Source organism: Marmota marmota, unplaced genomic scaffold, assembly GCF_001458135.2.
Source record: "Marmota marmota marmota unplaced genomic scaffold, marMar, whole genome shotgun sequence".
Classification (NCBI taxonomy): Eukaryota; Metazoa; Chordata; class Mammalia; order Rodentia; family Sciuridae; genus Marmota; species Marmota marmota.
The window spans coordinates 9,081,959-9,094,365 of record NW_025999932.1 but is presented as its reverse complement, the minus strand read 5'-3'; the positions used below and the strand labels follow the sequence as shown (position 1 = coordinate 9,094,365).

The 12,407-nt window shown below is 37.5% G+C and overlaps 1 protein-coding gene across 1 annotated transcript in view; it reads right to left on the bottom strand.

Moving 5' to 3' along the window:
• Positions 1-11,659, bottom strand: part of Fgf14 (fibroblast growth factor 14) — a 339,751-nt gene extending 328,092 nt beyond the window's left edge. Inside the window, exon 1 of the mRNA XM_048800655.1 lies at positions 11,386-11,659. The gene's annotated coding sequence lies outside the window, so the exon portion shown is untranslated. The remainder of the gene's footprint in view (positions 1-11,385) is intronic.
• Between the last annotated feature and the right edge of the window lie 748 nt (positions 11,660-12,407).

Sequence of the window (12,407 nt, the reverse complement as noted above, 5' to 3'; positions counted from 1 at the left end):
CCCCCCCGCCCTCAAGAAGAGGAGAGAAATACATTGTCCCCTACAACTTTCCCACACCAAGTCATAAGCATACTATTTGACAAGGTACATGCAGATCATTTTCAGTTTAATGAAACTATTGAAGAAACATGTCCAGCAAAATATTCTAGATCTATTGGAGAAACATCACTGATATACGCTAATTGCCTACAGTAGACTGCAAATTAGGGGTATCTTCTTATCATCATGCTGTACAAGAACAGAACTGAAACAGTGACAAAAATCTGTGGCCCCAACCTCACTGACATTCCTTGTGCACATTAGTTAAGAGTCCGTATCTACCTATTGGCTTTTTCTTTCATCTAGTGATTTTGATGTTCAGCTTAGGTAGTTAAAATGTACACTGGAGGGTGGAGTTCCAAGAATTATCTCAGACTCTTCCAATCAAGCACTTGAGTGAGTACATAGACAGATTGAGAATGTGACAGTATCAGCTAAATTGGAATCCTTTAGGATTATTCAAAGAAAATTGCTTTGCAGATGAAAGACAAGCAGTAACAACAGACCAAATGATATCTAAATACACACCCCAGTTTCAGTTCTCACAGGATGCCTAAACAGAGGTGCTTGAATCCCCCAAGAAGATTAAGCTTTTAGAATTTCATAGAGTAATGAAATATGCAAAATGACACAGAAGGCTGGGACAGAAAGACTCGCTTAACATATAAAGAAACCAACAGCACAGCTCATTTTCCCAGAGCTGATTACCATGCAGCAACTTGATGCCTATTATGAGGGTTTCTTAACAAGCTGGAAAAGAATGAAAAGGATCATATATGAGCAGGCTAAAGGGGTTGTGGAACACAAATCGCCTCACATAGGATCCTTCAAAAGGAGCACCCATAAATTATATATATATATCTTATCAGCAATAATATTTGATGCCTGACCCAATTCAAGATATGTGTCCCATGCCTCTATTTCCCATTGATTCTGGTTGCATGTTTTAAATTAAGGAAATAAACTATGGGATGCAAGCATCTTAATTAAGTCTGAAAAACCTTCATTTTTTGATACCTAATGTAGTCTTTCTGTACCTACTTGGAGGTACTATAGAATTAGAAGTGTCAATCACATTGATGGGTCTAGAATCCAATGATCATGGTGCATAATGGCAGAAAGAAAAAAAAAACTGAACATCTAGCTCCTCCCATACCTCCATCACTTAGGAAATACCAAGTTATGACATTATTTTCCCTTCCCACAAAAAATCTGTTGGTGCCAATATTTATTGTTTTGCTTTTCCAATCTCTTCTACTCAGTCTATTAATACTCTCTCTCTCTCTCTCTCTCTCTCTCTCTCTCTCTCTCTCTCTCCTCTCTCTCTCTTTCTTTCCCCCCCACACACACCTTTTAATCCCTGCCCCTATCAGGAGACCGTGATTGTCCAACTACCCCACCCTCAACTCCTTCTTCCTAAGCCTCTCTGGTCACTCTCTAGAAGATGATTCTATCAAGATATACACACTATATTATTAACACAAAAAGATATGTCAGTTAGTAGAATGATAAACAAATGGATTGGGTTTAACTGCGTTCACAGATGAACAGTATTCATATTCACATTTGTCTTTAATGTGTGTCTTTAATGCGTAATTCAGGAAATTTTTTTGAGTTTTATTTGAAAGACAGGACTAGAACAGCAGTCACAATTATTACTAGTTTATAGGAGAATGAAGTAAATATGAAGAACTACGAAAAATCAGGAATAAAATAATACAGAAAGCATGGAAGTGAGCACAGATGTTGAAGCTTAAAAAGCTTAAACTCGGAGCCTTAGTCATCAATCTTTAGTTCACATTGTGACGCACTCTTTTTTTTTTCTTTCTTTTTTTTTTTTTTTTAACTTAACATTTAATGAAAACAGAGCATTTTAACAGGTTCTATGCAAACATGGTTCTATTATTGATTTGCCGTTACCTTATTTTTAAAAGAGGGTGGTGGTGGGAAGATACAGAGGCCTGGGCTAGCCCCAGTGTTCAGGATCTAAGCTGCCATTTTGTCCTCTCTTCTGCTCTTCCCTCAAATGGCACATTAACACACAGAGTCCTGCCTGTGACGGCCAGCATTTCCAGGGATTTCCTGCCAAGGTTGGTGAAGGCTACTTTATCTTATCCTCAGGCACTTGTTGAAAAGCACAGGTGAATAGTTCTGAAAGCTGTGATTTTTTTCCTTATGACCATCAGCAGATGAAGATATTTTTAAAATGGAAATGTGTGTATTTGCAGGACTGGAGCTATGATTTCTACACTGATAATTTTGTTCAAAATAGATGCTGCTGCCTCAGGAACTCAGACTCTCTATGGCTACCACTGCCATAACTATTTAGGAAAAATAAGTCTGGGCCACCAAACCATCTTGTCAAACAAATGGATCTGCTGGCCGGGTGCCAGGTTAGTGTCACATCTGAGCATAAAAATCTGAAGAGGGTGTTACTCCATAGTATTCAAAGAACTGAGGTCATTCTGGATGTAAATTTGAGAACTGTGTCCAGAATGCAAAACTCACATATCAAAACAAGTATTCTATTTTTCTTTGCTGTTGCCTAAAATTATAAGAAATTTAAATGCGATTGAAGGAACATCAATTATAAGACATTTAAATGGGAAATTTTAAAACTGAGATACATAAAAATAACATAAAATATCAAAAAATTCATTCATTCAATCTCATGCATGTACATGTACACAAACAAATACACCCAAACATACACATTTGGAAGTTTTAAATTTTGTATTTATGAGTACATAACAGTAATTTCTGCTACTGAGAATTTTTTTTGAAATGTTCATTTTTTTTAACCACTGGTTTGTTCAAGAGAAAATGGGGATTGAAATGTTTTAAACATCAACTCTGTAAGTATTTTATCAGCATTTAAAAAGAATGTTAAATCCATGCCTTTTCTGCTTCCTATTTAGAAGCAAAACTATATTTTTATAATAAGAGATTGGGTCTCTTTACTTGGTATAGCCCACATTCCCTTGAAATGAGACTTTATTAAACCTCGTTTATCATCTCAGTAGGAAAAGAAATACCAGCCAATATAAAGTTTTTCATTTTAATCAAAGTTCACTCTGAAGAGACTAAAAGTTTCTAGCTATGAAATGACTTGCTCTAGGCTTACTGAACCAGGTATTTTGTTGGGATGGCTGAACTCTTTAATGATGTGGAAGGATAGGAAAAATCACTGCTTTGGCTTTTCCACTTGTAAGCTCTTGTGATCTTAAGAACAGTAATAAATTTTATTTTTCTCTTCAGAAAAATGGGAGTAACAATAAATACATACATTACATGATTACTGGGAAAATCTTAGGGGATCGTGGGTACCTGCAAAATGATTCACAGTGTTGGATACATTGTAAATTAAATCATAGTAACTAGAATTGATTTAAATATCTTCTGTAATGTTTTTCCTTTTTTTTTTTGTTTTGGTCACGACAACATTGGGAGATAAATCATAGTCTCTAAATTAAAGTTGAGTCACATAACCTTTAAGGTTTGGTGACTTGCCCATTATCCCCTAGGACTCCTCCAAAAGTCTTCTGATTTCAAATTCAGGTACACTTTCCATCACCCACCCTGAGCAACACTGCAGGCCAGCTGGGTGTTAGCTGGGGTCAGAGACACTACTCTGTATGAGGAGGGTGGACCCCATGGTATTTAGCTAAATAATCCAACCAGATGACACTCCTAAGAGTGCCATTGGTCTTTGGAAACTCCTAAGTAGCTGCAGCTGGGATGCAGTTCCACAACTAAGATACTCTCCCTTAGGTACACTCCTTATTTTTTAAGTCTGTTTCACTGGTTATGTAGGAAAACTACATAGGGCAGTTTGTAGGATTTTCCTATTCATTACTCTGGATTCCAACTTTAAATCCCTTGATGTTGTACTAATTGTTTAATTCTCAATGAATTCTACTCCCAAAATAGTACCCCTTGATGTTGCTTTCTTTTAGCTAATAATGGGAGAACATAATCAAATCCAAAGAAAAGGTAAACAATTCTGATATAAAGTCAAAAACTAAAAGATTTGTCTCCTGAGAAAACAGTGTTTAAATCAATAGTCAAAGTCAACCATAAGAAAGGAAAATTTTACAAGAGAAATATCATCAATATAAACTTGAGAGGATAATGAGTTTCAAATATGCCAGTAAACCCTCATAGGTCATATATAATTTTAAAAATAAAAGCCACAAACTGACTTGCACAATTCAATTTTTTCCCTTTATTTCCACAGTCTTGAGTTTAATGAATCAATAAATGTGCCCTTTCTCCACACTAAAAAAAAAAAAATCTGAAAATCCAATTTCTCATCAGTTTTAAAGCTATTGCTCCAGGAGCACCCAGTCTCGTCCCACTGCCTGTTGGCCTCACTGTCACTATGAAACCATTCATTCTGTTTGGGATGAGTCTTCTAACAATGAGTTCACTTCCAGCCAGAAAGACACAAATGATTAAGTAAAAGTGCAAATTGTCATTTGATGTGCATTGCTGGCTTGCCTCAGTATCATAGTTTATATTGTCTTCCTAAAATTCATAAGCTGAATTTCTAACTACCAGTCCCTTAGAATGTGACCTTATTTGTAAATGAGGACAATGAAGGTATAATTAGTTAAATTAACATGAGATCTGACTGTGGGGGCGGGTAGGCCTCTGATAAGACACATGTACTGCCCTTACACATAGGGGAGTTTACACATGCACACACACACACCACACACACACACACACACACACACACACACACATGTGCACACAGAATACCATGTGAACCTGAAGGGAATTAAGGGTAGAGGCCTCTGTAAGCCAAGGAACAGAACCAGAATCTGGGGCAGAGTCCTGGAACGTGTTCTGTCTCATGATCCCAGAAGGATTCAACCTGTGGCCATCTCATCTCAGATCTCTAGCCTTCAGAACTGCAGAACAATGGATTTCAATTGTTTAAGTCTCCGAGCTTGCTGCACTGTCACGGCAAATGTATAAGCTCAGGCTGTTTTAGCAGCATGCTTCTGTGTTCGGTTTCCCAGGTGAAGAAGCTCTAAAAATATATGGAAATAGCAACGCAAAGTCCAAGGCACCTTATTTCCTTTCAAAGCTGAGTGAGTGATCGATTCAAAAGTGCTAACAGGAAAAATAAATTGTGAAATTTCTAGGATGTACTTGGCCTTCCTTCTGCATTAGGAACCTATAAGTCAATGGATTAATCATTTTATAAAAATGAAGAGGCATCTGAATCTTACACATCAAAACACCCCAGGGATTAGGAGAAACTCTCAGAAGCAAGTAAACAAAAAAAACAAACACGCAATTTTGGAGTTACACCACGTTGACATTAATCCCTTAATCATGCTAACCATGGACTTTTGCAGACCACTGTAGAACTTACAGGAATTGTACCTGCACCTAGCACACTGGAGACTTTCAACAACTGACAGGCGGCAAGATGCCCACTCCTGTCTTAGGAATAAATTGTTCTGGTTGACCATGGGGATTGAGAAATAACATATTAAATAAATCCACCTATTCTTTATTGTAAGGGTCACTATTGATATGTGACATCACCAAGCCCAATGAGTGAGGGACATCAGTCTTCATCCACACACACACATAAAAATACACAGATGGAGTCAGCTATTCACAAGTGAAAACATCCCAGAGAGAGCTCAGGGGTCTGTGAAAACAAATCCACAGCAGCTCAGTGAAGCAAAAGAACCAGAATGTACACATAGGAAGGGTCACTGAAGAGGTCAGCATACCTGAGATGCCAGGAGAGGACTAGGGGCAAAGAAGGAAGGGGGAAGCTGCCAGTGTCAGCCACGTGGCTGGAAACCCACAGACCCTGGACGTGGTATCCTTGGACACTGAGGTAACCAATAGCCATTCAGACCAGAAAAAAAAAAAAAAAAAAACCCAGAGAGGAGTAAGCTGTGTACTCCTCATTTCTGCCCTAGAAACTGTCACAGTCAAACTATTTCAAGATGAAATGTGCCATTTCTCCCAATGCTCCACATGCCCCAAACTTGGGCCTCAGGATCCCTGGATGCATTGCATCTACCCCGTCTCAAACAACAGAGTGCTTACCATAGCAAGCTGCTTCACACCTATGCCCCAGGCTGACCCACCACTGCATGTTCCCACGCTCCAGGTACCAGCCTGTACACCAGGTAGAGCCCACACAGGCTCAACATCAACCCTGGGAGCTGCTCTAATTTGCTTTGCAAGCATGCATATCTCACATTCTGCTGCGAGTTACCTGTGCCTTTACTGCTTTAGGTTCCAGAGCCATGCCCCTTTCATGCACGCCCATGGGCTGAGGCCCTCAGTCTGTGGGAATCACACATCAGACACTAGTGCTGACCCCACATGCCAGATCCACTGCCAAGATAGAAGCCCTCAATCACAACTTCCCCAGTGGGAGAAAAAGAGATCAAAAGAACATCAACCGTCATTCCACTGAAGATCCCAACAGCCCTCCCCACTACTGAGCACCACCTTGGCTGCTAAGGATCCCTACAACCTGCATCTGTACTGACCTCAGCTGACCTACCTATATAGAAAGACTACACAGGGCAGCCTTACTTGTGCCAGAACCACTGCGTAAACACACACACACACACACACACACACACACACACACCTCACTTAGGAGAAGTTCTTTCCACAATAAAACTAGCTTATTGAGTCTTAAAAAGATGACTGATTTACTAAACATACAGATACCAATGTATCAGAATAAGAAATATATAAACTAAATAGGCAGAACACCACCAAAAGAACCCGATAATCTTTTAGTACCAGACCCCCCAAAAAGGAGCTATATGAACTGACAAAGAATTCAAAATAATCATTTGAAGAAAGCTCTGGAAATTTCAAGAAAATATAGAAACACATATGATGTAATCAGGAAAATAAAAAAAATAGCTAAGATGAGAAAGTTAATGGAAATTTTAAAATTATTAAGAAATATCAAACAGAAATTCTGAAGCTAAAAATACAATGAAAAAAATGTAATGGAGAGCATCAATAGCATAATTGGTCAAGTACCAGAAAGAATCTCTCAACTCAAAAATAGGTTCTTTAGAAATATAGAATCAGAAGAGAAAAAAGAATGAAAAGAAATGAAGAAAGCTCACAGAATTTGTAGGACAGCATCAAAAGGCAATTTTTTTTTTTGAGTCATACAAGTTCAAGGAGAGAGGGAGGGAAAAACAGGCTGAATAATTTTGTCTGAAGAAACAATAGCAGAAAGCTCTCCAAATCTGGGGAAAATATAAATATCCAGCAAGAGGAAGGCCAAAGGTTCCTAACATATTAAATCCAACAACACTGACTAATGAAACTGTCAAAATGCCAAAATTTAAAGATATGCTGAAAGCAGCAAAAGAAAAGAAGCAAATCCCATACAAGGGAATTTCAATAAAGCCACAACAAATTTCTCAGCAGAAGCTTCACAGGCCAGGAAACAGTAGGAGGAAATATTCAGTGTTGAACAAAACAAAACAAAAAACACAAAACCCCCTGCCAATTGAAAATATCATACCCACAAAGCTCCCTTCAGAAATGAAGATATAACACTCGCTCAGATAAACAGAAGTTGAGGGAATTCATCACCACCAGACCTGCTTTATGAGAAATGCCACAGGAAGTTCTTCAAGGTGAAAGAAAAACAGACTGGTGAGTAACATGAAAATATTTTATAGTATAAAACATAATCAATAAGTAAATACACAGTTGTATTCAAAATATTCTAATAATATAATAGTGGTATGTAAACTGCATATCTTTAGTATGAAGGTTAAATGATAGAACTATTAAATAATAATAGCTACAATAATTTGTTTAGAAATGTACAATATAAAAGAATATAACTGTGATGTTGAAAACATAAAATGGGGGCTGGGTTTTGTGGCTCAATGGTGGAGCACTTGCCTAGCATGCATGAGGCACTGAGTTTGATTCTAACATCACATATAAATAAATAAAGGGTCCATCAATAACGAAAAAATAATTTAAAAACAAAACATAAAATGGACAGAAAATGAAATAGTAGTTTTAGCTCATGTAGTCACAGTGAAATTGCCATCAGCTTAGAATAGCTTGTTACAAGACATTTCATACAAGCCTTATGATAACCTAAAAGAAAAATATGATAGATAAGCCAAAGATAAAGAGTAAGGAATAAAAACACTCCTCTAGAGGAGATCACCGAATCACAAAGGGAGACCGCATGAATAAAAATTAGATCCAACCATGTGCTACTTACAAATGACTCATGTCGCCTTTAAGGATACACATAGACTTAAGTGAAGGGATGGAAAAGGTATTCCCTGCAGGTGGTAACTAAAAGAGAGCAGGGGTAGCTGAACACATATAGGATAAAAATGACTGTCAAATACTGTAAAAAGTGACAAAGAAGGTCATTATATAATGATAAAAGCATTGATTTATCTAGAGGATGTAAAATTTAAAAATATATGTGAGCCCAACATCACAGCATCTAAATATGTGGAACAAATATTAATAGAGCTGACGGAAGAGACGGTCTTCAGTACAATAGTAGGGAAATCCAAAGCCCCTTGTTCATCAATGACAGACCATCAGGCAGAACACCAATAAGGAACTCAAACCACACCAAACTGACCTCTCAGACACATGCATTCCATCCAATAGCAGCATAACTAACTCACATTCTTTTCAACCACATACGGAAACATTCTCTAGAATAGATTATATTTAGACCATAAAACAAGTATCAACAGATGAAAAATGATTGAAATGTAATCAAGCATGTTTTTTGATCACAATGGTATGAAACTAGAAACCAATAAAAGAAAAAAATTCAGAAATTTCACAAACGCATGGAAATTAAACATCATGTGCCTGAACAGTCAATAAGTTAAAGAACAAATTGAAAGTGAAATTTAAAAATATGTTGACACACAAAAAAATGGAAACAAACATATGAAAAGTTACAAGACAAGAGTATTTCTGAGGGAACTACGGAGCAATAAATGCTTACATCAGAAAAGAAGAAAGACTAAAGTGCTGCTGTTACTGCTCTGAAATGACTGATCCTCATGTTAAAGTGGTCTAGATGTCAATTATAATTGTGTTTCACAGGAAATACCAGGGAATTTATTCAGCATACTTAGTGGCCTAAAACTTGTAATTTGTAGAGTTAGCATTTACAAATGATTATATCATTAATCACAAAAGTAAATGAACTGAAGTTCTATTTTCTTTTTGTTCTGTTTCTTTTGGTTTAACAGCCTGTAAGTCATAATAATAGGTTTAGCCATATTAATTCTGAGTGCTGTGTACTTAACATGGTACTTGGCATACAGTACTCACTGAAGTGTTAAATGAATGGATGAAAGATATACCATTGCTTAAATTCCTTTAGACTGCAGACATATGGGTAACATTCATTTAGTGGTTGATATATATGCCTCTGTAATTATGGGCATTTACTTATGATTTTTGCACCATCCTTGGGAACATGACAAGACAGAATAGACTATATTTAAGACAGGAAGAAACAATCTGCTGTCACTTATGTAAGGGAATACTGAGTTACTTTTTTAAAAAAATATAACTTAGAAAGTAAGATTATTTGAGAAATAATAGTTAACCATAATATTGGAAGGCTGTAACTTTTTTAAAAATTATTTATTTATTTATTTATTTATTCTAATGAGGTATATATGACAGCAGAATACATTTTGATTCATTGTACATGATTGTAGCACAACATTTCATTTCTCTGGTTGTACACAATGTAGTATTGCACCATTGTGCAGTCATACATGTACCTAGGGTAATGATGTCCATCTCATTCTACCATCTTTCTTGCCACAGTACTCCCTCACTTTCCCTCCCTCCTCTTTGCCCAATCACAGTTCCTCGGTTTTTCCCCATGCCCCTCCCCCATTATCTGTCAGCATCCACTTATCAGAGAGAACATTTGGCCTTTGGTTTTTTGGGATTGGCTTACTTCACTTAGCATGATATTCTCCAACTCTATCCATTTACCTGTAAATGCCATAATTTTGTTATCTTTTAATGCTGAGTAATATTCCATTGTGTATATATATCACATTTTCTTTATCCACTCATCTACTGAAGGGCATGTAGGTTGCATCCACAGTTTAGCTATTGTAAATTGAGCTGTTATAAACATTGATATGCTGCATTACTATATTGTGTTGATTTTAAGTCCTTTGGGTATAGTCCAAGGAATGGGATAGCTGGGTCAAGGGTGATTCCATTCCAAATTTTCTAAGGAATCTCCATACTGCTTGACAGATTGGTTGCACCAATATGCAGTCCCACCAGAAATGAATGAGTGTGCCTTTTCCCCCACATCCTCGCCAATACCTATTGATGTTTGTATTCTTGATAACTGTCATTCTGACTGGTGTGAGATGAAACCTTAAAGTAGATTTGATTTGGATTTCTCTAATTAATAGAGATGTTGAACAGTTTTTCATATATTTGTTGATTGATTGTATATCATCTTTTGAAAAGTGCTGTTTAGCCTCTTAGGGAAGGCTGTAACTTTTTAATTATGCCCTTTTGATAGAACATATCCTAAAGCAAATAAAAGTTTTTTTTAAAAATGGATATATTTAAAAATGTTCTTTTCCAGAATTTTGGCTCCCCTTTTATAATAGATATCATTTGTAAGTGATACATTTAAATTTACTTAACTAAAGCTGTTTTGTAGTGTGAGGGAGCTACTCCCACACCTCTGCATGGTCATCTTCCCTGTAAGATAATGAGGAAAGTGTACTGGAGCCACAGGATGAGTCTCAGATTCAGAAATTGTCCATTTCCCTAATCTCTTCCCCACTGCCCACCCTCATTGGTTAACGGTGATCAGACCACCCTCCTTTGTTCTCTTCTTGGTCATCAAACTCTTGCTGGGTTTTCTCAGCCTTTTTTGTGGTATCAGCTACCCACTCTGCTGATTCCCAAGTAATTCTGCATCCTATTTTCAACAGCCCATTAGACATTGCACCTGGATGTTCTATCCCAAATTTAATTAAAGGTGTCCAAAACATAAGTTCACCTAGGCAGGGTGAAACGTTGCTGCTTCTACATTCTCCAGGTAGTTATGAGTCATCCCTCCTCTTAACTCAGCTTAATTCAGTTGCCAAATCCCCTCAGTATTATCCACAGTGTCTTCTGAAACTAGGTCCCCTTTGCTGTTCCACACCCACACCTTCATTCCTGTCTCTCAGCCGTGTCTTTTGGATTACTGAGAAACCAAGTTATCAGTTCCTCCCATTATAGATCCTTACCCACCCTGCAGACCCAGTTTTCTAATTATCAATAAAATCTCACCTTAGCCACTTAAGGAGTTGGCAAGTTCCTTGATGTTTCTCACAGTTCAATGCCCCTCTCCACCGTGCAAGGATCCAGCCTGGATTTTCAGATTTCCAGATCCAGCCTGGATCTGAATCTGCTGCTGAACACCTCATGGACATCTTCCAATCTGAATTTTCACGATCATCACCAGCGCTTGCTGAATCCTTCTAGATTCTGTCTTTGCACTCCCTATTCCCCGTGTCTGCAATGCCTTTCCCTGACCCAGTGTCTGGCAACGTTTAACTTATTCTTTGCAACCCCGATCAAATATCTTCTGCTCTTTTTTTTTTTTTTTAATTTATTTATTTATTTATTTATTTTTTAATTTTTTATTGTGGGTTGTTCAAAACATTACAAATTTCTTGACATATCATATTCCACACTTTGATTCAAGTGGGTTATGAACTCCCACCTTCACCCCATACACAGATTGCAGAATCACATCAGTTACACTTTGAAACACGGATTGTTTTCCCCTAGAAGGACTGAACTACATCTTTTTCTTTGTTTGCTCTCACGGTACTTTGTTCATTCTTTAAACAGTAGTCAGTGGAGTCTTTTCAAGACATAACTAAAACTGTATGCTATTCCAGTTGAATACCCTCCAATGGCTTTTTATCCTCCTAAAATAAAACCTCAACCAACTCCTTACCCTGTCCAACTAGTAGAGTTTATCTTACAAAGAGGTAGCAGAGCCTCAGTGTTCTGCCCTACCCTTCAGCAAACTGATACCACACCCACAAAACATGTATTAAAGAACACATGGGCACTCCTGCTACCAGGATCCAGCCTTCGGAGATGGACTAGCACAGCCCAAGGGGAGGCCACCCACAGTTGCAGAGGCAGATCCAGCTTGCCTATTTGTGCAAATAAAATGTTATTGGACAATAACTAGATACTGTTCACTTACTATTGTCTAAAACTACTTTCACTACTTTTGCACTACTAGGACGGAGTTGGGTAGTTCTGATAAGTCACAGGGCCTCGAAAGCCAAATA